Source organism: Cataglyphis hispanica, chromosome 7 (assembly GCF_021464435.1).
Source record: "Cataglyphis hispanica isolate Lineage 1 chromosome 7, ULB_Chis1_1.0, whole genome shotgun sequence".
NCBI lineage: Eukaryota > Metazoa > Arthropoda > Insecta > Hymenoptera > Formicidae > Cataglyphis > Cataglyphis hispanica.
Window position 1 is genome coordinate 3,276,335 of NC_065960.1, and position 25,216 is coordinate 3,301,550.

General features: G+C 40.2%; 1 protein-coding gene across 11 annotated transcripts in view; it reads right to left on the minus strand.

The window, feature by feature from the left end:
- LOC126850734 (protein turtle) overlaps positions 1 to 25,216 on the minus strand; it is a 208,725-nt gene that overhangs the window by 163,565 nt on the left and 19,944 nt on the right. For 10 of the 11 annotated variants that reach the window (XM_050594005.1, XM_050594010.1, XM_050594008.1 and 7 more), the window contains exon 2: positions 9,943 to 10,004. The gene's annotated coding sequence lies outside the window, so the exon portion shown is untranslated. Of the gene's footprint in view, positions 1 to 9,942; positions 10,005 to 11,757; positions 11,919 to 25,216 lie in introns of all 11 variants that reach the window. The other variant, XM_050593998.1, reaches the window with a different exon arrangement.

Genomic DNA, 25,216 nt, shown 5'->3' on the forward strand with positions numbered 1-25,216 from the left:
GAGTGGAAAAAAGTCGGACCGGTCGAGAAGGACGGAGTGCCATTAAAAGTGTCATTCCTCATTCCTGCCTTGCTATTTAATGGCGTTTATCTCTCTCTGCAAGTCTTACAATAAATTCTTTACGGTGTGAACAACCGATGACTGTTTTTCGAATTAATATAAGTTTTAATTATTTGTTATAAAAGCTGCCAAATTTACAACCGCGTTGGTTTCAACGTCAATCATCTCGGATTAATAATAGCATCTGTCATTAAAAAAAAAAAAAAAGGAGCAGATTAATGAGGAATAATGTCTCGCATAAATTATTCGAAAGAGAAGACTCCACTAAGGGATAGAAGAGTACATATTTCGAAAGCAAACGTATTAAAAGAAGCGTCCAGTTATTTCCTTTCGCGACACCCCTCGGAGCCGCGCGCCGCGCCACGCCGCGGATACAGACACGGGCACTCGGCCAAGATGCCATTTCTCCGGAATCTTCTCTCGACACCTACAGAATTATCGCGGCCCGCCTTCCGTTTTACAATTCCCGCGGGATCCTCCGGTAATACGAGGCGGATACTTATTTTCCGACACGGGCGAACGGACGCGGCCGCGGTGCGACTGGCTTCGCCGAGAAATCCACCGGAGACACCAGGGAGTGCTTTATCGTTATTCGCTGCATACATATCGGCGCCGCGGCGCTCGAGATTTCGAAGCGAATGTTCTTAATGCACTCGCTGGCCCGAAAGCGCAAACGCGACACTTATATTTTGCGGAAAAAGACCATACATTTATCTACATCGTATATCTCGTGTTTACGTAAAAGAATATACATTTGATTTTCGCTGAAAGATTGAATTTTATTCTTATTCCGTTCCTTCATCTTTCCAAAAAGGGAATTTTATATCACTACTGTAATCTTTCGATACGATAAGAATATTAGAGAATATATCGCGATCAAAACAAACATTATCGATGTTTGCGAATAAATATAAAATGATAGAAAGAAAATGCGTTTATGCAAATAGTTCAGAATCAAAATTTATACAAAATCGCAATCGCGGCTCCATGTATGAGAGAAAAAAAATTCCATTGAGCAAAATTATTTATTAGAGAAATATATTTTATCAGCGATTATATCGCTATCGATCCTACGTTGATATTTCACGACAACGCTCTAGCCTCCTCATTGCAATACATGATTTCTCCGATTTCGCGGAACCCTCCCTTGTGAAGCATTTTGAACTTCCCGAAACTTCAGAATGTGATATATCGGGGATACGAGAAGAATTCTATTCCCAACGGAGGAAAACTCAATGCAGCCACGTGTTTTCTTCGCGTGGAAGATCCCATCGTGGACTGTGAACGCTTCGCGAGGAAGTCGACACAAAATCTCGATGGAAACTTTCGAAAAGCTTCCGCCTGCCTCCTTGGCATTACTTCCGCCTCCGTTTCGCCGTCATCCAAAATCCGTTTCCTAAATCTCGTACCTAGCCGAAGCTACTTTTACCATAAAATCACGCGCGCGTAAAACGGGCAATAAAGGGAGAGATAAGAAGGCGTGCGTGCGTGAATTTTTATGAAAAAACGGAAAAGGAGTAACGAGCCGAAAAGCACTCAAATTTATCGCGCATGACGATGAAACGTTGGAAAAATTATCAACACAAAATTTCTCGATCGTGAAAAAGTTTGACTTCTCTTTTCCATTAATCGATAAAAGACAACTTACTTATAGATTATGTCTATATAATTTACTTATTTCGATTCAAAAAAGGCGAATAAGTGCACTTATTGAATAAATTATTTGTCGTTGATGAAACCAGACGCGAAAATGGCACGTAAATAGACACGTCATTTGGATATTAAACTTGCACACTTTAATTATTATCGAATATGCCTGTCGCACACTATGTATTTTACATCTCCAGGGAACGAAACTCAACGGGATATGCCAATAATCAATGAAAGCGAGATGAAGCACTGTATGGCAAGCTAGAATCAAGCCTTTCGAAAGAATTGATTCACGGCAAGAGGTAAAATCGACAGCACAATAGCGATTTCCATCAAGAGACGTTTAAAATACTGTGCAAAGATGTCGACGCTACCATCATCATCATCCGGGAACAGAGGACAGCCCTCGCGTAGGGAACAAGGGGATGAATAGAAGCATCGAGAAGGATGAAGATGGCAAATGTGAGAAAGACGAGAAGCGACGAAGAAAGAGATGAGAAAGAAGAGAAAGAAACGACGCGTAGGAACGCATCCGACGCGTTCGACTTATTCAAATGAGCCGATAGATTGAGCCACGAAGGTGCCATTTGTTTCTTTCTCGAAAGCTTCTCGTACACCCGCGACCCGATTTTACCGCCAAGACTATTTCTCTTCTTCCCGTTGCCACATTGTATTCTCGAACGGATTTTCTACCGCGATTGTTACTTTAAAATAATGATTTTAAATAAATATAATTTGTGTGTGTGTGTGTGTGAGTATTTCTTATTTCTCTCTCTTTTTAGATTATAACAAGATATTAATGTTATCAATGAATAAAATAGCGTCAAGTTGCATTTAATGTATTTGTTATTTATTTTGTTTGTTTATTATTATATTATAACTATATAGAACATAAAATAATAATAGTAATATTTTTGTATCATTCACAATTTTTGTATATATCATTTCTTCTATTATCTCGAATATCTATCTCGTGACAATTTAATGTAATGATAGAACTTTAACTATACGAGAAATAAGAAATGAATTGAAGCACATACACACACACACACACACACACACACAAGTTGTTTTATATATATAATCTGAATACTGAATGCATCCATGATGCTGACCAGACAAGATAATGGTCGACTATGAAGAAGCGAGCAATTCATACCGTTAACGAGTGCGGGGGTCACGAGGCTGGAAATAAAAACCGTCGGAAGAAAAGAAGCCAAGCGAGAAAAATGAAAATGCAGATGTATGCGCAATATATATTATGAACAAGATATTATTATAGAGAAGATGAGAGAATTTTATTTACATATAGAATAGAATATTCAAATCCTTATCTTCTTATATTAAAATTGAATTTTAGAATAATCTCGCTTGGAAAAAATATTATATATATATATATATATAATTTTTTATAGCGCAACTTTAAGAAAATAAAAGTTTCAACGTTTTTTTCTATGTATATAAAAATTTCTTGTCTATATGCATCTATTGAATATTTATGTAAATCGCATATTAGAGGGAGACATGAAAGACATGATATAATTTATAAATTTCAATAAAATGATAATATGAGTATTATAGAGATCCAGATTTGTGACACCAGTAATAATTATAATGAAGATATTCATAATGTAGAGAATTGAAAGGAAAACGAGAGTGATGCGAAGATGGATAGGAAAGAAAAAAGGGTACAATGGAGCAATGGGGCATTTATTCCGATTTTCCACGTCATTTCCCCGCATCGTTGCGATAGGAAATTTCCTCGGCCCGTGATACGACGAGGAGGAATCAGTCGACCGGACTCGAATCGGCGCGTCCGCAGTAACGTGAGAGAATCGCAAGCGCGAACTCTCTCCGCTGGTCGTTCTGCACGTGTTACTACCTCTTTTTCTTCCACCCATCCGGTTGCTCGGTGCATCTACCTTTTCTCCAAACCCTTATTTGCTTCTTTTCTCTCGACCGCAATTTCTCTCACATTGAGTGATCTGCCCGCCATCAACGCCGAAAATCAGCACATAGAAAAAGAGAAAGAGAGAAGAGAATACTATTCCTCAAAGCTCTCTCTTTATATTTCCGTTCGACTGACGTTGAACCATAACGAGCGCCGCTGGCTAAAAACACGATCGCGTGTAATCGGCGCTTTTACGCGATTTTAATCGGACGGATGAAGGTGCATCCGAGATTGCATTCGCATCAAAATTCTCGTAATGAAAAAGCAAAATCTTATCTTTATTGATATCATTTTTAACTTTTTTTTATAAAGAGCTATATGCACGAAAGTGATATCATATCTATGTTGAAATAAAATCATCCATTTTTATCGAGTGCATTGAATTCATTGCAGCAATGTTTTTGATAAATGAATAATAAAATTTAGTTGGTCACTTTTTTGTACGTTTTAATAATAAGCAAATATATAGGTTTTCTTTTTCAATATTACAAGAAGTATATAAAATTATAGTATAGAAAAGAAGTATAGAGAAGAAGTAAAAGTATATAAAATTATAAAAATGCGAAAGACGCTTTTTGTTACGTTTGCGAGCAATTTCTTTTTTATTCCGTGAAGCTTCTTTTCATCAATGTTATTTTTGCGAAAGAGAATATGTTCTTGGGGGACGCTTGTGGGTTTTCCGTCAAAATGAAGACAAAAAAAGAACGAAAGCGAAGCGCAGACACATAGAGATAACAAGAAGAAGCCATATTACGATAACGGAAGTGGTCACGATCTATGTCAACGTACATGCTTGGAACACGATGCACCTGGGTCCCCCTTGCGCACAACTAGTAAAAGTAATCTTATCTTATCTCACAAAGAGAACAATAAGGCGAGCCAAACACGGCCTTCCTGTTCTAACCGTGAGAGCGTAATTAATTCATTCATATATAACGGATTACCTGTATAAAATAAAAAAAAAAACTATTCTATTGTCTCTTCACTTTTCCCCACACTGTGCGAGAGATAATGACTTTCGCGTAAGCGTTAGCGATTACGCTAACCTTGTAAGTGGCGTCTTCCCAGGAACGCGCCGTAATTTACGGAGGAACAACGCCTCGGAAGCCTCGCTCTTACGCATGTTCTCACTTACGCGTGAAATTCTCCCTCGACGGCGGAATTTCGAATTCAGTACGCGCCATGCGAAGCAATAAATTTCAACGAACAATCATTCGAGGGATCGGCTTTTAATGACCCTGCCGCGAGCTCGGCTCCAGCAATATTGGAGTAACCTGATCGATTAGGTACCGAATGTTTCGTGACTTTTTTCTTCCCTCACGTCGCGTCTCCCTTCGGCCTCGACCGAACAGAGCAATCGATTCATTTTATTATTTACCCAATCCTCCAATCCGGCCAAATCCCGCATTTAATAAAGTTCTTTTGTCTCGATTCTATTTATTCGCATTTAATGAGAAGTCGCGAATAAATAAGGACTTTATTCTTTGCTCGGAGCCGCTACGCTTTTATCTGTCATAAAGAACTAGATGACTCTTGCGACAGTAACAGTAGTGTATCTAATTATGAATAGAATTATACATTTTTAATTTTTTTGCTAAGTAAACATTACTTTAAGATGCATATAACAATTGCAAGAATTGTTAATATCCATATTTATTTTCGCGAAAAATAATTATATTTTTCTTACACAAGATGTCTCTCTCTCTCAGATAATAGAGATAAATGTTGAGTGGACTTGCAATGAGTGAAAAAACTGAGGAATTGATGTCGGTCAATGACTTTCGTCATTATTATACATGAAAGTGTGAAAGAAGGAGTAGGAAACAAAAGACCGCACGTTAAGTTTACATCGAGCCATCTTTTGCCACCCTCCGGCCCAGCTCTGCCGCCACCGTCGTCTCTCCCTTCCTTTCCGCGCACCCCGTGCTTCCACGGAATAAGAAGTCGCTTTCCAGCCCGTAAAAGTGAATGCATAAAAGTGCGCGTCGCGAATGCATAAAATGGCGAATAAACTCCCCTTCATAGAATATTCGTGCTTACTTCTTCCCTCTCTCTTCTTCGTTTTCTCTTTCTCTCGCATACCCTCTCTTCCTCAGCCCCCGTCTGACATGGTACAACACAAGAGCGCGCGATATATTCTTTTTTCCTTACCTCTTACTATGTCGCGTAGGATGCGTCTATACTCGAATCCATCGACTTTTACACGCGCTTTCCTACTATCCGAACCAATCTTGTATCCCATCCCCGCGAAGACCATTGCGCAAGATAAGTGCATACTCTCCACACCTTTGACAATATCGACTATACTCGTGAGATTTTCATCGGCGTATTCTGCGATTTTTGAGTGAAAGGCTACAAACGGGAGAAGGCGGAAAGAAAGGAAGTGAAGAGAAGTGCATACATTATAATTTTATGAAAGGTCGCCGCCGTTTTTATCTTGAAAAAATTATATGAAAGAATCGGTTTCTCAAAGGATCCAGAATCTTAATAGGAACAGATGATTTATGGAATCCTATCATCATTAATTATAAGTGCAACATTATTTTACACAGATGTATAGATATATAGTTTGGTAGTCTCTTTTCTATATTAAAATATCAGTGTCGTCAGTGAGGAATGCTAAGCGAGATACAGGCAGAACTCAAAGCATTTAGATTAATAAAGAGTTCTTATTCTCAAGTCATATTTTCTCCTTCTCATATGAGAATGTGTACAAAGTTGTTCTCTTACGCAATCAAGGCGACTGGATGTTTACATTTTTCGAATTTTTTTAAAAATCTTATTCCTCCTTGCGATACTTTTCCCCTCTTAATTAATTGCAAATATATTAATCTTCAGTAAAATATGGGAAATATTAGATATTTTTTAACTGCAATTTTTTTCTGCATTTAAAGCGAGATAAAGATATACGCATTAATCTTTCGACTTGAGAGAAGGGAGCACGAAAACTAGAAAGGAAACGCACAATATAGTTAAACGCAACATCGCCTTTGGAAGGCGATGCAACCAAGCGTGGTGAGATGCAACAAAGGAGATGCAACGAGTTTTGCTTGCTCTCTCGTATTTCACATGCCGGTTCACGCGTGCAAACAGCCAGCATGCTGCTTTCTGTATGCCTGCACCGTCGTCACCGCGAGAAGACGTTGTGTGGGCGAAGTGAGAATGTAAATCAGACGACGCGCGAGCCTCGGAGTTACATGACTCAAGCAGTACGGGAACACCGCACTTTAACACACTGCAATGTAGACAGACGTTTCTGCCGACAGCGCAGAGTCCGAAATTTCTTTCTGTTTATTTTACCCGCGACCAAACATACGATATTTTTTAAATATTCGCCATTTCCTCGTGTGGAATACTTTTCATAATGCCAATTTTATATCACATATATATACATCGCGTGATATGAAAAAAATATGATTTTGCACGACAATATTGAGAATGATGTTCTATAACGATATTATTCCGATAACGCGCCGGTAATATATTCCATTTGATTGTGTGGAATAAAATTCTCAGTGAGAGATGCGCCTCGCCACGACGTTATTGCAGGACGAATTTGAAACGATTCTTGTTCGATGTGGGCCGCGATCGAATCTCGCGAATCTCACGGCGATCGGAAAGGACGATTGAAAATATTTACGAGGATGTCAGGGCGCATCATCGCTCGAAAGGATCGTCCATTTCCCGCAGCATTTGAGACAGGTATATCCGTTGCGAAAGCCTTTTGCGTCCGATCGGCTTCGATTGATCGTTTCACCTCCATAAGTTACTGTATACTCGACACAATGCGGTTCGACTTTAATATATCGCCGATATTACCGGCTTGCGGAAACGAGCAGCGAAAAGGAGCAACGTGGAAGCGGGGACTCGGCAAGAGGCGTGCAAAAAAAAGAAAAAAGAACAACGAGAGATGAGGAAGAGAGAACGTCAGTCTCCGCAAGTTCACACAGGTTTTGAAAGAATCGCACTTCGAAAAATCAACGAATAAAGCGTAATATCGACGAACAATTTTTTTGTTTTTTTTTTGCGACTCCGGTTCCGCTAACTGGCTCGCTCGCCGGTGAATTGCAAACTGTCGTTAAGCGGTATCGGCTATTTGCATTTCCGTTGCTCGTATTCGCGTGTATGTTCGTTACGCAATATGCGACACTTGAAAAAAGATGGCTTTCAATCAGCGGAACGCCAAGAGGAAACGGGCGCGCTATAAAATGTAAATAACCAATTAAACGGCGAAGCTGCATTTAAATGATGTTGAGGTATGCAAAGCTGCCGAGGAGCCAGCTTAGGGATTTTACTCGTCTTTAAATTATTTTCCGTACCAATTCTCCGTCTCTTGCGGTAATCGCAAACCGGCTGCAGTGTGCATGAATAAATAAGACGCTCTCGGTAGTGCTTAGCGAGGAAAGGAAGAGAACTGTGTCTTCAAAGAAAAGTTACCTCGTCGCTCACGATACGACAAGGATAACGTACGAACCCGCCGTGCATGTTAAAATCGAGTCAAATCCATTTATAGACTTTTCCTTTCGAATCTCAATTGTTCTTATGATCGATTGTTCTTAAAATAAAAAATTCAATTACCTAATAATATTTTTTAACCGATCGGTTACGCGCCTGTTCTCTTCGCTAAGCTTACAGCTCGGTATAATTCTTTAGCATGGAAAGCCATTCTCTCATTCATTCCCGAAACATCGCATTTCTCTCTTTTTTTTTTCCCCCTCCGTCCTGCGCGTCTACTTAAACGCAAAGAACCTTCCACCGCGACGCGGGCTTGATTTCAATTAAGCACGCCAACTCCACCGAGACACCCTTTCTTCCAGCTGTCGCGTCGCCGATGCTTGCATTCAGCGTGCTGAAAGAAGTCTACTTGTGGCGACGTCGTCGGCGCAGAAATTTTACCCCGCTTATTTCGCCCGTTGACGAGAAACACACGGCGCGACGTTGCGAGCAACGAAGTAATGAAATAACGTCGGAACATAATGTCGTAATATCGTAATTAATCGAAATTATCGTAATTCTCTGAGGGACATTAATAAATGAGCAACAAAATGCGCGATTCTAAATTAATAATAAGTCTAAACTACATGAGCGCGTAACAGACACATTTCTCATTGAGTACATTGCTAAATTTCGGTTGACATCAACAGATCAGCCTCCGCCACGGCTCCATTCCCGCAGCGTAACATCGTCAATCAAGTGAATACCAACGCCAACCTCTGGCGGTAGCTTCGCGGTCCAACCATGCGTAGAAACGCGTACCACGCAGACATATACAAACGTAAACATATCTATCACAGGATTGTAAAGGCGAAGAGAGATGTCTCTTCAGACAGAAAGATCTCGTGTCGTTCCAAGGACGAGGCCGATATTATCTCGAAGCCCGTCGAAAAACTCGAGCGACGTTACGTAGGTATCATGGGCTTTGTATTCCGTTGGAAAAATATTTATTTGACCGCGTCGCGGAAAAAGAGATTTTTCTCCCATACTTTGCGACGGACATGCGTACACCCCGCGTTCCCCCCGGACCGATGTGCATCGACGGTTCTTTTGAAATTCATCGGTAACGAAAAGTTTCAATCTGCTTGAAGCAATACGCGAATACGGACTCGCAAATCCAGGAATAAAAGAGAGAGAAATATACTGACCTTGACGTTGTGTCTGGTTTCGCGTCTTTTTTGCAACTGATATTGCGGACAAGAATATATTCCCGAAATCATGTGTATGTGCGTGCTTCTGTCTCCTGTGTGACCCAACGCACGTGTGTCGTCAGTTACATCGCGCATATACATAAACAATCACAAATATACATAAACATATAATTTTGACGTTATAGGCGTTGAACTATTTTGGCTCGAAAAGTGTTTAAAGAAAACATATACCGTGTTATTTATTGCGTTAATTAATTTTCATTCTAACGCGAAATTGTAACGTTACGAGTGACTGGAAAGCTTTCGAATTGCACATATACGGCGCCCATGTTCGATGCGAAAAGCACCATTTCGCATACGTGGTCGGCGAAATAAATCGACGGGCTGCGGCCACGGTCGATTTGATTTCGATCCTGGAATGGGTGAGAGCGTAGTCGAGGCTCACGTTAATTACCAGCAATTTCGGCGTTTCGCCGCTCTTTAAACACCGCCTTGGGAATTAAGCGCCGCGCTATATAGTCGATAGTAGAGAGAATAGCGGTGGAAAGGGGAAGGGAAAGGGGGCTGGAATAGACGCGCTCATTTCTTGCAGCCGTTTACAATTTATAATCCTATTACAAGATTCGGCATACTCACTGGTGCGCGCCGCTCCAAGTCCACGAAGCAAAAGCCCCTCTCTCTCAAAGGATATCAGAATTCTAAAACATAGAAACAAAAGAAACTTGAGTACGTATTTTGTACGTTTTATTAATCAGAGTTAAATTAATTATGCGATTTATTATATCAAATAAAGAAACATGTAGTTCAAAATAATATTACAATGCCTTTTGTAAAATGTTATAAATAAGTTTCGTATCGGAATCTTATCAGATTGTTTATCAATGCTATGTGTGCGCATAGCTGCAATGAATACAATTACATTAAAAACAATTTTAATTAGAAATATATAAAAAGATATTCTCCATTGCATTATCAACATTAATAATCATGATATTAATTACGACAAGGGTTATCATGGGATAACGAGGAGTAATATCAATTTTCCAGACATTTCTAGGAAGTACATCATTAATGGCTTCATTCGCGTGAGAAGAGAATGGCGGCGCGTTAATTGATTTTTCATTCGACAAAGCCGCGAGAAGCTCTTCAACGTCCCATAGACGGAAAACGAGCAGTTCGCGGTGGAAATCCTCGTGAAAACAGTCGGCGCATCCGGCGACTGGCTGGATCTGAAATCCTCTCAGCGGAAATCTTTCTCCGCTGGAATATTTAGCGGCCGAGCAAATCGTACAACGGATGCAATGAAAATGTACGAAGAAAATCGCTCCTTCCGTCGTCGGGAATTTGAAAGTCTCTCGAGAAACACTTTAATTTTGTGTGAAATGGCGCTGTGGTTTTTTCCCAAAACCCGAGTGGCATGCCGCATCGCAATATTCTGTCGAAGAAAGAAGCCTCTTTTTCATCAAATTGGAACCAACGCGGATATTCCATGCAAAAGGCTCAACTTTAACTTACAAGAGGCGGAAACTATCCCGCTACAGTTCATGCAAATGATAATTCATGCTCGAACGTAACACTGTTCGCTTTAACGAACGAACGGGAACGCGAAAGTTCCGGCGAAATTAATTTTCTCACACGACCCTTGTAGTCCCAAAACAGAAATCGCGAGGATCTGGTTCAACTAAAAGCGAGACGCACGTACAATTCATTTCGCTCATTCATTATAGATTTTAATACCAGTCGCGTCGGGATCTCATCATAAATTAAATCTTAGCAGACGGAACAGTACAGTCGAATCTGCACGATACAATCTGGAAACGCGGATTGTAATTTTTGGAAATAATCCTTCCGATTTCCCAAATACGATACGCGCTTTGTAACCAATGTGCTGATTTTAATTTCGCTAATTTAATTTTACACTAAATTTTAATGAAGTGCGCGTTAAATATAATATATTCTGAAATAAACATTTACAAACATCGCGTGTTTTATACGCAATGTATAAAAAAACAGCATATAGAAATATACATGAGTTGTAATAATTGCAAGCTCTACATTGCAATACAATGTGATATGTACATTTCATTACATGCATATTTATGAAATTTATTAAAATTTTATTAATAATACAGAAACTGTAATTGTGCTTTGTATAAAAGAATATTAAATCGAATTTAAAGCGCACAATTGCAAGAGACGAATTGCAAAATAACATTCGAAACTACGCCAATGTGAATATGCCAACAAACTCGATGCATATAGAGATTCCATGTGTTCACGTGACTGTGACGTTCGCACACTCTCTGACGTCCCAGGACCCAGACTATATCCCAGGAGGGCACGCGAGGAGAGGCACCATTAAGTGGCACCAGCCAGTTTTCCCGTCGTTTCTTCGCGATACCGCCGGCTGGCAATATATTTCCCTCCCTTTTAATTACACGCATTACTTACGCTCGTTAATTAGCTTCTAGCGGAGGATCAGAAAGCCGAGGAGGGTGAGTGCCAGACATCGGATGCAAGCATTTGCCTCTCGAGTACTACCGCTTTCCTTCCCACATCCTTCCCCTACCAGAAGAAATCTCTTTGCTCGATTATAATGTCGATCTCACGGTCTTTTTAAAAAAACTATAATAAAAAAATATCAGTACTTATTTATGATTGAGGAAATAACGATTACTACAATTGCACGCAGAAATTGCGTGATGGTAAGAAAATATATCGATCTCTTAATCAAATAATTTGCGCAGCGCAAAATCTATTTAGTCAATTAATAACCTTTAGCTTCAATCTTCATTGGATTAAATAAAAGGTTTATCGTTCATAATGTCGATGAAGAATAATTTAAGAATGTCGTTCGATTTCATTTCAACGTGATTATCGAGAATCAACTTTAAAAGCTTTATCGGCCAAGTCTGAGCAAATCTATAAATGTACTTTTTTAAGTCAAGGGAAAAAAGGAGTTTTTTATATTTTCAATCCATAGAGGCGTATCGCGAGGAACGGGATCGGTCGGGTGCAGGATCTCAAGTTTCTCCTTCCAATTCTTCTATCGTATCTAAGAAAGCCGGCTTCTTCTCCGCTTTAAAACCTACAGAAGTCGACGCTACTCTTAGAGAAGTAGACGACAAGGAGAAGGAAGAAGAATGAGATCGTCGGTAAATCGTTGGCGGAAAATCGATCCTCGGTGACTTTTATACGGCAACATTTCGCGGTGTATTACTATGATATGCCAGGCGCCAAGTACGAACGGTTGAAAGGGAATAAGAAGGAGGCGCGCATTCTTCTCTATTTGCATCGAGACTCGCTATTCTCCTTTCTTCGCGGTCTCAATTACCGATGCGCCATTGTCGGCTACTTCTTTCAATTTGCCCAATGGCATTCCAATGTATAGACGGTGAATTACGGTAAGCTACTTATAAAAAGGTATGAGGTATAGATCGATTGTGAGGACGTTTGAAAATCGTCAATTCACTAAACGTCAAGTGTACGTGACGCCGTTTACAATACGATTTGAAATTATATTTGGAAAAAATTTAGAATCGAGTAAAAAGCATTTTTCGTGAAAACCATATTGCTTTTTATTCGCTTGAGTCCAGCAACACGAAAGTGATAAATTAATGAGAAATGCATTATCTTCTTTCAAAGTACATATTTGCTCAAGTATCGCGTCTATAGTTCATAATCTGCAGCCTTCTCCTGAGATCTTGACTGTTCATATCGAGAGAGAATGCTTCATGAAGATACATGCACCGAGTTGCCGGCAAATACAGAATCGCGGATCCGTGCTAATAATTTCACAAGTTGGTCGATAAATTTCTAGTAAGGAGGTACCATGAAAATCGTAAGCGTAGAAACGCGAGGATTTGACCATATATCACACGCGCTAGGGGAAAAAAACTTTACCACCCATTGCTAGGAAATATAGCACCCCACGGTATAGGAAGGATTCTACAGTGAGCGCCGCCTGACTCTGTCTCATGTGTGCATATATATGTATATATATATATATATAACTACTGGTTATGTAGTACAAGTGACTGCGATAAAATATAAGCAAAGCCCGGTCTGAACTGTATTTCGGGGAATAAAATATTATTATGTATCGATTTTTCATAACTTATAAAGTTAAAAGTAAAAGAGTCATATTCTTGGATATAAAAGATATTTTTTTTTTAAATCTATTTTTTACTGGAACAAGTTTATTCGTAAAACATTTCTTGCTCAACGACGTTATAAAATCAAATATGTCAAGCTAGTTTTGAAACGCAATCTGTCTCTCTAATTCTGCAATAAAATATATGAAAAAGTACATTTCTTTTTTTCCAACCAATAGCATTTACATATATATGACAAGTTTACCAGAAAAAAAGATCGTCGCGAATGCTTCTTTGTATGAGCAGTTACTTGGGCTTCCATTTGTGTGATCTATTACGTCACTTGCAAACAGATTGCACTATGCCTTTGAAACAGGGCTCGACGAATATGGAAGTGTGTCATCGGGTCGTGACAACGGCTTCGTGTGGCGTACTTTTACCGATGCCTCGTTTCACTTTCGCGTGGGGCCTACACGTCAGGGTCATTCGCGCCGCTCGTCCGCGTTACGTCGAGTTCGCTCGCTTTCTCTCTCCGTGAACTTGAAATCGAATTATACACGCTTACGCAGCCAAGCGGTTACGCAATTCGTCGTGATACCCGGCGCGTCAATATCTGCCATCCTTTCCAATCTGAAGCTATTGAAAACACTGATAGCTTTTCACGAATTAATCCCTTCAGCGACGCAAATAAATAACGATAGATATATAATTTAATTTTTATTTTAAGGAGATTTTTTTTTTTTTTTTCATACGCTGTCTAATATCGATGTTAAAAATTTAAAATTATAATGAAGAACACGCAATAGCATTCAATGGAATTTCCGTTAAAAATAAATGGCCATTCTACAATGTGTAAATAAACCACGGATGGAACTTGCGTCCCGTATACATTAATGAAATTGTAACAGGATTGCTCAGCACAAGAGTTGTGAACGCCGCAAATTAGATCTGCTTGATTTCTGATAACATTTACCAACTCTCGGTTAGCTTATACACATACCCCGATTAACGAATTACCTGCCATATGTTCTCCGCCATCCTCGAAGGAAATGAAGTCGAAGCAACGCCGGAAAATTGGAGATACGCACGAGAGGAACGGAACTGGATTTATCGTTTAGGATCTCTGTCTCTCCCTGCTCGGGGTCTCCGACAGTAATATCCGCTGATGATTCAACTCGTCTCGAGGGCGTCTTCGGGATACGGCAATAACAGAATAATCACTATTCCCACGTGCAATGAATATGCTCATTAAAATGCAGCCGAAACGACATTAATTATTATTAGTGACTTTTGCGATTAGGATAAGTCGAGCTTTGCAATTTCGCATTGCGAGAATATAAAGATCGATGGCAATTTGCCTTTTAACTGTTTGTTAGCTTATTTGTCATTGGTCCATTCAGCTTGTCTCAGTTTCTATAGCGTTGTCCGCATAGCGGATCTCTCGCAATTTTCTTTTTTCCTCGCATACGCGCTCTCCTAATACTGTGAAAAAATAAGCAAGCTTCGCATTCAGGGGCTTCTGCCGGTTTTTGTTTGTCCCATTGTGCCCTAAGTACAACGAGTGCCCGCGATGTCATCGTGCCAGCTGCGAAATTGTCGGCTCCACCACACGCGCCAGCGGTTGCGTTAATTATGAGAACGAGATGAGTATGCGTTGAAAGAAAAAAAAAAAAAAAAAGGAAAAGAATGTCGAGAGCTCGCGGAAGAAAGAAAAGGGCCGAGGGTGAAAGATTTCCCCTTGCCTCGCGCCTGACGACGGGCACAATGTGCATCGCGCAATTCCCACCAACATCGTGAATTCTCACAGAGAACTGAGAGAAGCAGAGAGAGAGAGAGAGAGAGAGAGAGAGAAAGAGAGTGCGTTCACTCCGCGCTTGAGGAGTCGTCGACCGTTACTACTCTTGACACGTGGAATATCCTGTCGCGCGGGCTGTCGATCACGCCTATCGATTATTTACCGACGCGATCTCGCCATTGTTCAACTCGTCGAGGGATCGAGATACGTCGTTTCATTGTCCCGCTTATACCGCAGATAAACCGATTGCGTCTGCAGTTGACGTAAACGCGTTTTGTGACTGCGGTAACTATTTCGCTCGCGCGCGCCCAGTTTATTAGAGACGTGATTAGAATTGTTTTTCACCGCTGTGTGTTGCGTGACATTGATATACGCGAATTAACCGAATGAACTTTGTTCTCTCTAATATATGTATAAGCAGTGTGTATCGCATTACTATAATATAATAAATATTGCTGTAATAATTGTCACAGATTATGCGTTTTAATGCAACATGAATATTTGAAATTTTTACAAAACGTAGCTACAAATGTAAAACCTTAGAAAATTAAAAAATTTGAAAATTTCCAAAAACTTTTGCAGTATTATTCCTATAAAACTGTGACGAAATCATCAAAATCAGATAAAAATGGTTACGGATACATCTTGTCGTAAAGAACACAAGCACACGTTAGTAGTGTAAAATGCGTGCACAAGATATTGGGGAGAAAATCAATCCACATGATAACATAAACAGTATTCAGCAGACACGTTAATCTCGTCCGCGTGTAGGAATACATCCGGGACCGCTAATTTTTACAATCTATCCTATAATAGTCTTATTTATATATATAGGACTCGATATTCTCACGGCGCGATGCATGTAACGTATAACAAATGGGCGCACCTGCCGAAGCGTATCTACAAGAAGTAGGATGCGTGTATACCAAGAAACAGTATCCACCGACATAATTGTGCATCGGATAACGACTTCTAAGTGCAGAGAGAGAGAGAGAGAGAGAGAGAGAGAGAAAAGAGAGATAAAGAACTTCTGCTAGCGGGAATGAAAAGCGTCCTCTTTCCCTCTCGAAAAAGACACAATACGATAGAGTATAAGTACATCCCAGCAAGATGATTTCTCGTTTCGCGTATAAATCAGAGATACTATATAATTATGGGCTTCTCAGTAGGAACTTGAAATAATCGATAACTGATTTTTAAATAATTATATCTTTCCTTTCTGTTATATAACATTTATACTAAAATAAACTTAATACGCATAATTTTTACAAAAATTTAATCTAAAAATCTCTTCGATGCATACACCTATATATTAAGAAATAGTGAAATTAAAACTTTAACACAAATGCTTTTCACAACAGAGAGTGTCAACAAATTTTGCAGATGTAAAACTTCTTACACAGGCAAGTTATTGAATAGAATATCAGCGAATGAAATTTACATACCACTCTCTCCGTCACGATATTACTTTGTAGCCATACATTTCAATAAACTGGCAATTCTGTAATAGAGATTGACAGTAGCAAACGTGCAATCGCACCCGTACCCCGATCAACATAAGCGATTGCAACGCCGTACACCCCGATGCATTAACTGCAGCTGCTGCAGCATTTCTGCATAGGACGGATCGGGGAACAGGATATTACATTATGCGCATATGGGTCACATAAATACATCGATCTCATTAGTCGCCGATAACAATCGTACCAATTCATCCGATCGCCGTCAATGACAAAATTACTGAGTGGATACGGACGACATTTAATTATTCAGTAACCTAAATCAAAATGCTCATGCATTTAATCTGGCTAATTTTCTCAAGCTATGTAATCGTTACATCTTGATATACGACATGGCTTATAACAAATATAATTGTCATGTCTATAAACTCTGCGAGTGATAATAAAACAGAGTTCAAATAATATTTCTGAATAAGTAACAAAATATATATATATATATATATTATATTATAAAAAACCATTATTTAAACTAATTATTAGCTCATTAGATTATTCTATTTTAATTAAAATTTGTATTTTCTGATAATGAGAATATGGGAAGAATATGAGAAAATCGCGCTTATGAATCGCTATCAATTCATTGCGAAGCGGTAATAAGACTTCGCTCTTGTTTCGATCATAATGGTTCATTAGCCGATCGAAACTTCACGTACGGCGAAAAAAAAAAGAAACCACGTACAGCTTCCAACAGCCCGAGCTAAGAAACTAGCCCACGTCTGATTATCTCGTTAACGACATCATTGGCAGGAGAATCGATGCGGCAACACGCTGCTGTATTCCGACGTTCTAATTAAGCTAATGAAAGAAACATTCGCGAAAGTTCTTACGTATATAATCCAGATACAGAAAGGTTTACAGATAGAACCGTATCTGCACTTGTTTTCCGACCCATGTAATAATTTTTCGTTCATATTCAATTAGATGACCCAATTTTTTTCAAAAATATGAGACTATTTTATTTTACATTTTATTCCTGTACATTAATATCTTTCTATCTTAAATTGATGAACGATTCTATCTTAATTGATTTGGCGGCGGAAACGCGAAACAGAACTTTCACTTTAATATCGTGCGAAATAAAAGCGACGAAAGTCTTATAAGGTCGCAGATGTGCAGCCATTTGTGACCCTCGTAGAAACTCAAGACCGGCAAGATAGCTAGAGCCAGTCTAATAGCACTTGCTCAAATATCCTGGGACTTCTATCACGGTGGATGGGGTTAAAGTTAGTAACTAAACGAGTTTCTCACTAACAAACCCACTGGCACGAAACGATGTCGCTGACAGTCGAGGCTTACAAGGGAATCGGTAGAGAGGTTGCGTTAATATTGTTCAGAAGTTCGCGCTACGTGATATAATGAGACTGAGTGTGGGAGAGAAAACGGAAGATAGGGTACGGGGTTATCCAATAAACTGAAACAATAAGTTTGACAACGACGTTAGAACTGAAAATAAATTCCGACGGAGCAAGTAATCGAAAGTGCATTGGCATTGCAGCGCGATCGAACGGTCAGCGTAATATATCCGTGAAAATTCGATCACTTATAAAAGCGACTTATTTCTTCACAGTGAGAAATTAACATAAACGTCTCTAACAACTGCAAACGTGAAAATTAAAATAATATATGCCACGCGTAATATATGCATTACTCCAAAACGAGATCTCATCCGTGCAATCTCTGCTTTATATCGCTGTGTTGCATATAAACGAGAAATAATAAACAAAGATAACAATTTTTTTTTCTCTAGAAACAGCCGCGAAAATGGAAATGCGTAGTATCTTTATAATTTCAAAATAAAAATTCTATTAGACGTTTTATGGTTTTAGTAAAAACATTTGTTTAAATTTTCATGAGATAATCTGCAAATTTCTTTTAAAAACATATTTTGTCAAATATTTAAATAAGAAAATCTATGAGATTCGAAAGAGCTGCATACGTCCCGTGTGTTTTAAAAATTCATACATACAGAATAAAAAGTATTCTAGATGAGGATATCGCGTGATGGTTGTTTCCCAAGCTTTCTCGTGAGCGCAAGGTGCTCATCCTTTTTATCTACATCCGCAAACGGGCAAACCGCGACTGCGGTGACGGCTACGAGGGAAACGAAGGGCGGGAATGGCACTCGACAACTTGTGGATCGTTTCATTATCTTGGAAAGTGGTACTCGCGCGCGCAACTTCTAAAGTACGTTGCACGGAAGCGCCGGGCCATCCGCCGGGGCGGAATAATCGTATCACTTGGCGTAACCCCCCCGCAGAGGGAATCTTTGGCAGCCTCCGTCTTGACATGGTAGCTCTAGCTCAGCTAGTAGATAGTATCGTCGCGAATCTCGGCGCGAAATTCCTGAATATATATCCACCTTTACCTTCCTTCTCTCCGAGATACGCGTCCGTAAAAGACTTTTGCGCGTTTAAAGCCCCCTTACTCGGTACTCATCGTCATTCGGCAGGTGTTATAAACCGGCCGCGTGCTTTGCATACCGTCACGTTATCTTCGACATAGTGGCTCAAAGTAACATGATTTCATTTTTCGTGTGGAAAAATCGCGTAATGCATTGACTAATCGCTTATCGTTGAATTTATTTTTCTTCCGGGAAGCATACATAATAGTTTTCATAGCATCACGAGTAATAACGCAATGACCGAGATGCAAGTTTTATATTTTCTGCGTCCGTAAGATATATGTAGGAAGGTAAATCAAGGAAGATTAAATCTCTTCTTCAACATTTAGATCAAGCAGTTTTGCCGTAAAAGCATTTCTACAATGAGATATTTATCTTCTGAATTTTCGCACAAAGACGATGGCAAATTTGTTATGTTCTCGTAAAGTCCGAAAAAAGATCGGATAAAATGTAATAAAGTAATGGATGCTGCGATATACTTGGAAAGATGCATTAAAAACTTTCGAATCTTTGAATTATAAAACAATCTATCAATCTTGCAAAAATCGTAGTCTGCCCATTATTCGCTAAGATAGTAGATTTAGTTTCCCGATTAAATTTTACTGAATCAACTTATACACATATATATTTACTTAAGTTTTACTAATTCAACACTTTAATAATTCTGACGGAACAATCTTGAGACTATAGTTTTTACTTTGCGATTCCAATTTACAGACAAGGCTACACATTACTTTCTTCGTCGCATTTGCAAGGTTAAAAACGCGAGACGGTTGGCGAACTTATTTAAACCGCGAATATCCATGTAAGTGGAACCCACGTTCTACCACTTACGAGTAATCGTGTTGCCCGCAAAGTTTCGCCGAGAAACCGAAGCCGGAGGAGGCCCGCAAAAACAGCGAGCACGCCGAGATGGGTTTGTTGGTGGCGCGGCGCGGTGAGAAAAAGAGCGAGAAAAGAAGAATAAGAACTTGCCCGAGGCAAGAATATCTACTTGCGCGTGGAGAACCGAGAAGAAGATACAAAGCGCGGCGACGAGGTGCGGTGAGCCAGTAATTAAATTTGCAACTGCTAATCAAGTTGGAGCGCGCGGATCGATGCCAGCCGAGAGCCACAACAGCCGCGAAAGAGGAAACTGGGTGGTACGAGCGAGGCGAAAACGACGAGAACGAAATGCTCGTATGAAAAGAGATGGTAGGACTTCGGGTCAATAAAATCGGACAAACAGACCGATCAAGCGATTCCGGAGGAAACGACACTTGAAGCTTCTGATTGAAGATAACCGTGACAATGACCAAGAGAAATCAATGCAGAGAGACAAAGTGTAAGAGGACAGAGTGGGAGAGGGGTGAGAAAATAAGTGCGGAGGAAAGAATCGTTATTTTTTTGACCATGTAATGATGCTCTTCCTGCATATCCATTAGTCTAATCGGTCGTTCGTTTGCTTCGTATGAATATAAAGGTCGTTGCGTGCGCGCGTACATCCGTGTTGTATCTCACGATGTTTCGCCTATGATTCTTGCCCTCCATTCTGTGAACGTGTGTGCGTTCTAGATATACCGGAAGTTCGAATCATTATACGGTCGATTAAGGGGAACGTCGTGAGGGCAGAAAATGCGATGCTCACATCCGTACCACGTCATCATGACGGCGGCCGTCCCTCTACCATGCGTGAATTATACGTGATTTCGTCGTGGATTAATAGCCGTATCATGTCACAACTCAAACTGAAGCGCACCAGCGAATGGAGGCGAGCGTCCATATGCAATCGCAATTGAAAGATAAATGATGCGTGTCTGGCTATGCCCCGGGGTTAAAAAAAAAGACTAACTGCGTCCGCGAGATCGGCGCATGATCCCGACTATGTTCATATAAAAATCCGAAAAATAATACGGATTCGTCAGACAGATTGACAGCACGATTTAAAAAAAGATTGCACCCGCTAACTATATAGATAAAATCCGATATCAAATTTTCCCAAGGACGGGTCCATCACAATCAATTTGATGGTACTGGTTGAGGAAATTTTTGGAATTCTGCTGAAAGTTTTGACAATATCGTAAAGAATATTATTTATAATGGACAAATAAAAATCTTAAAAAATCTTAAAAAAATATATAAAAAAACTTAGACACATTCGTTTTCGATTTGTAGCACAAACCTTTTTCAACGTGCACAAGTATTTGCCATTAGGTGTGGCGGATTTTAATGGATTAAGCGTGCAGAGAGAACCGAACTTGCGCCGAGCGAAATTACTGGCTGGCCGATGGAGGCGACCAGGAATCGCGAAGCGTACAAGCGGCTCGCTTACGGCGGTTAACGTTCGTTCACTGACCCGCCTGAATTTTTGTCCAGCCAACATGATCGAGGACCATGTGCGAGCTACGAGAGCGCGACTCGGCGCGTTCGAGCGTGCGTTTATGCAACCGCGCGGGACGTGCACACGCATTTGGAAGGCGGCCCATGAACCAATACACCATCCCGGCCGCAAACGGACTAAATATTTGCGTCGCATTAATTGCTACGGCCAGCGCCCGATACTTGGCTAATTGATATTTGCGGAGCGGTCGGCGTGCAGTAATTCCGTCGGCATTCCGCTAATTAAAATATGACGCGACACCGTATGCGAAATCGCGCTTGTAAATTCGACCGGAGGCGACATCCCCCGATATCGTCGCTTCGCATCGTCGATGGCATCATCGTCATCGTCGTCGAATGTCCAGTCGATATATACAACGGATGCGACGACGATATCGGGTTTTTTTTCGGAAATCGGTACCGTCAGGAGATATCAACCGATTTCGTGACTCATTGATATTACCTCCCGTCAGCCTTTGTCAGCGTGTGCTACCAATCAGTACGATTTACGGAGGTTTTCTACATGCCGGAAATAACCCGCGAATCTCTGATTGTCACTTCAATTGAGGCAAAATCAGGCGCCGATCAGATGGCCAGAGATTGTTGTGAATACAAATATTTGACAGGTTTTATTGCAGTCAATAATCGTTGTTGTAATGAGATATTAGCAAGCACTTCGAATCACCGTTTACATCATGTTCGTAGTATGTTTGCGCAAATCTAAGATAAAAAAATGAAATAAAATTAACCGGCACGACGAGATCGTCGAAGTCTGTACATACGTGATATTTGGACATTAACTTAAATGTAATATCCGCATCGCCTTTCCAACAACAATTATCACCGAGTATTTTGTCGGCGACGACAACAATAAATGCCTTAAATGTACGATAATTAAACTAACTGTAATTAGATATTATGTGATAACCAATAATACTGTGTTATTTATGAAGCGTAATAGTAAACCGATACATTCGTTTGCTGGGGTTTACCCGAGTGTACAATAGATATATTATAGATAGAGGCACTCCGAACATGATTAATATGCAAGCGAATAATATAAATTTAATGATACCGAAAATACTCGCCATCTCGCGATAATGCAGCATACAACATGCATATAATAATTATATGCACTTTGCTCGTTATGCTTTATAAACTACGATATACGAACCGAAGCTTTTTTCGATGAAACAGCATTTCCATTCTCTTTCTCTCTCTCTCTCTCTCTCTCTCTCTCTCTCTCTCTCTCTCTTTCTCTTTCTCCTTTTAGTATTATTTGCTTTGACGATACGATTAACTTCACTTTTTTCAGAACTTATTGACGTTGACATGTCTTTTGTACCTCTCGTGTACACAATATTTTGCGACTAAAACATTTTCAGCCCGCAATGCATTTTTTTTTGCCAGAGAATTGCTGTTCACCGGATCATAAATTTATAGTAAAATATCAACTGAAAAAAAATTTTAAGTATTATTGGCAGCGCGGAATTAACAGAGAGACATAGCAATCACTGATAAAAGCGGAAAATCCATTTAACTACTTCGCTTACCGTGCCACCCGCGCGCATGAGAAATTAACAACTTAAAGTTATCAATCGCCCGAAATAACTGGGAACCCCGGTCTTGGTATCTCGTTTATCGGCTCTCATAAATCACCGCTGCTTTATCGTTCCATTACGAACTCATAAAGGATCGTCCGCTATTGCGAGAGGTAATCCTATTGCTTAATCCTCGCGCTTTCCGCATCGCGATCGAAAGTTCGCGATTACGGCAAGGTCCGCCCTTGCTCCTCTCTTCGGTTATCAGCCTCGAAATGTCCGACAACAAACCGCCTTTGTCGGATCGGCACGTGCGGGCCAGCAAACGCCGGCAAAGCAAATTGCCGGGGTTTGTGACACTCTGAACTCGACCGCGCAAGCAGCTCCGCAAACCAAAGGATACTTCCGGCGCGTACGAGAAAGCAATGTCCTTTGCAAGCGAACACGTAGCTATCGAAGGACGCTTTGCTTTCAGAGCGCCGAAATTTGGAAGAGCAATAGCGTAACTATTACAAATGACTCGAGAAAAGCAAAAGTTCGAAAGAATCCGTAATCGTGATTTTCAAGATTGTAATTTCATTTCTCACATTCACTGATTATAAACGATATTAATACATTTTCTTGTCGCATTTTGATTCCCTTTCCCAATGTATTGACGAATAGATCTTTTATATTTGCGATGTCAGGAAACCACGGAACCGCAGTCCCGTACTTAAGATTCGATTTATCGTTTCCGAGCATTGCGGCTCTCACAGCTGCGACACGGATACGTACAGGTGCAGGTGCGGCCCGGGTCACATGCTTCTGCCGGACACGTGAATTTATAACGTCTTCGGCGCGTTTGCGAACTGTCTGATTCGACATTGAGAAATGAGGATAGAGGAGGGGAATGAAACTTTTTCTCGCCGGCATTTATACTTTTTTTTTACATCGACGTTTTTCCTGTCTCGCTCAAACATCCGTCAAGAAATCCTATCCGGAAGCGGATTTATGGATTCGTAAATCGCTTTCGTAGATTAATCCTTCGATCTCGCGTCCGCAAGCGAGCGCGTGCGAACGGTGAAATTTTTCCTCCACCAGAGTGGAAGACTTACGAGAGAGAAACGGTTATCGCGGTTACCCCTACCACATAAGATAAGAATAAATTTTTTTTTATTATTTGACTTAGCGCTTCTCGTGAGAAACGATCGATGACGAAGCTGTGGATAATGAAGTAGTTGCAGGAATCGAAAACTCTCGATAGTTACAATTCGAGTCGCCCGTTGCCAAGCTTTCTACGGTGTCACAACGAACGTAAACGTTTATCGAAAAACCATCTACTCGTTAATTAACGACTGCAGAAGTAACGGCAACACGATGAAGTTGCAATCGTGCGAAATATGTGAGAGCACTGTCCACCCATTAACTCGCTTACTCTCCGGAAACAAAATTCGTATCTTTTACAGGATATATTTTCCAGAACATATCGAGGAAATTCGCGTATTCCGGAATTTATGGGGAAGTTAGTTTTCCAAACAGAAGGATTTAAAGATACGCAGAAAAACTTTTAAATTTTCCCCTTAAATGTAGGATGTTATTCGATAATGAATCAAGCGATAAAAATACCTGCAGAAATTTTTAATAACAGTTTTTAGAAAAAAAATTTTAGAAAAAAAGTTACAACTTGTATATGAGCGCAGAATTATCTATTTTTGAATATTAGCTGCATATATCGCGCGGCATATTTATATAAATATTTTGAGTATTTATTTAATTTTACGTTTTATCAAGACGATAACACTGAATTCGGAATTCGCCAATACATACTTCCTCGAGACGCCCTCGCTGTAACAAGGGTCTAAGATTATACGCACGACGTACGTCCGTAACTCTCAAGCCACGGTGTATGTAGAGTACCTACAGGTATTCGTTGGCGATGCTCTGAACACCGGTTCACCTTGGACGTGTCTCAGGCTCAGGCGCGCCTCGTGTAAGCCTCGTAGAAGCGTCAGCTTGGTCTTAGGACATAAGGACTATAATTCGATCAGAATGCCGAGGCATGCTGAGTAACGGTAGCCGATCTTAGGAGAAGGGCTCCGGGATATATTCAGTAGGATAGACCGATACGCCCTGACACGATACATAATAACAGAATATTATATCTCGCGCGATAGACGCTACTAAATAATAATACGTTCGCTGTGAATTCTAATTGATGCAAG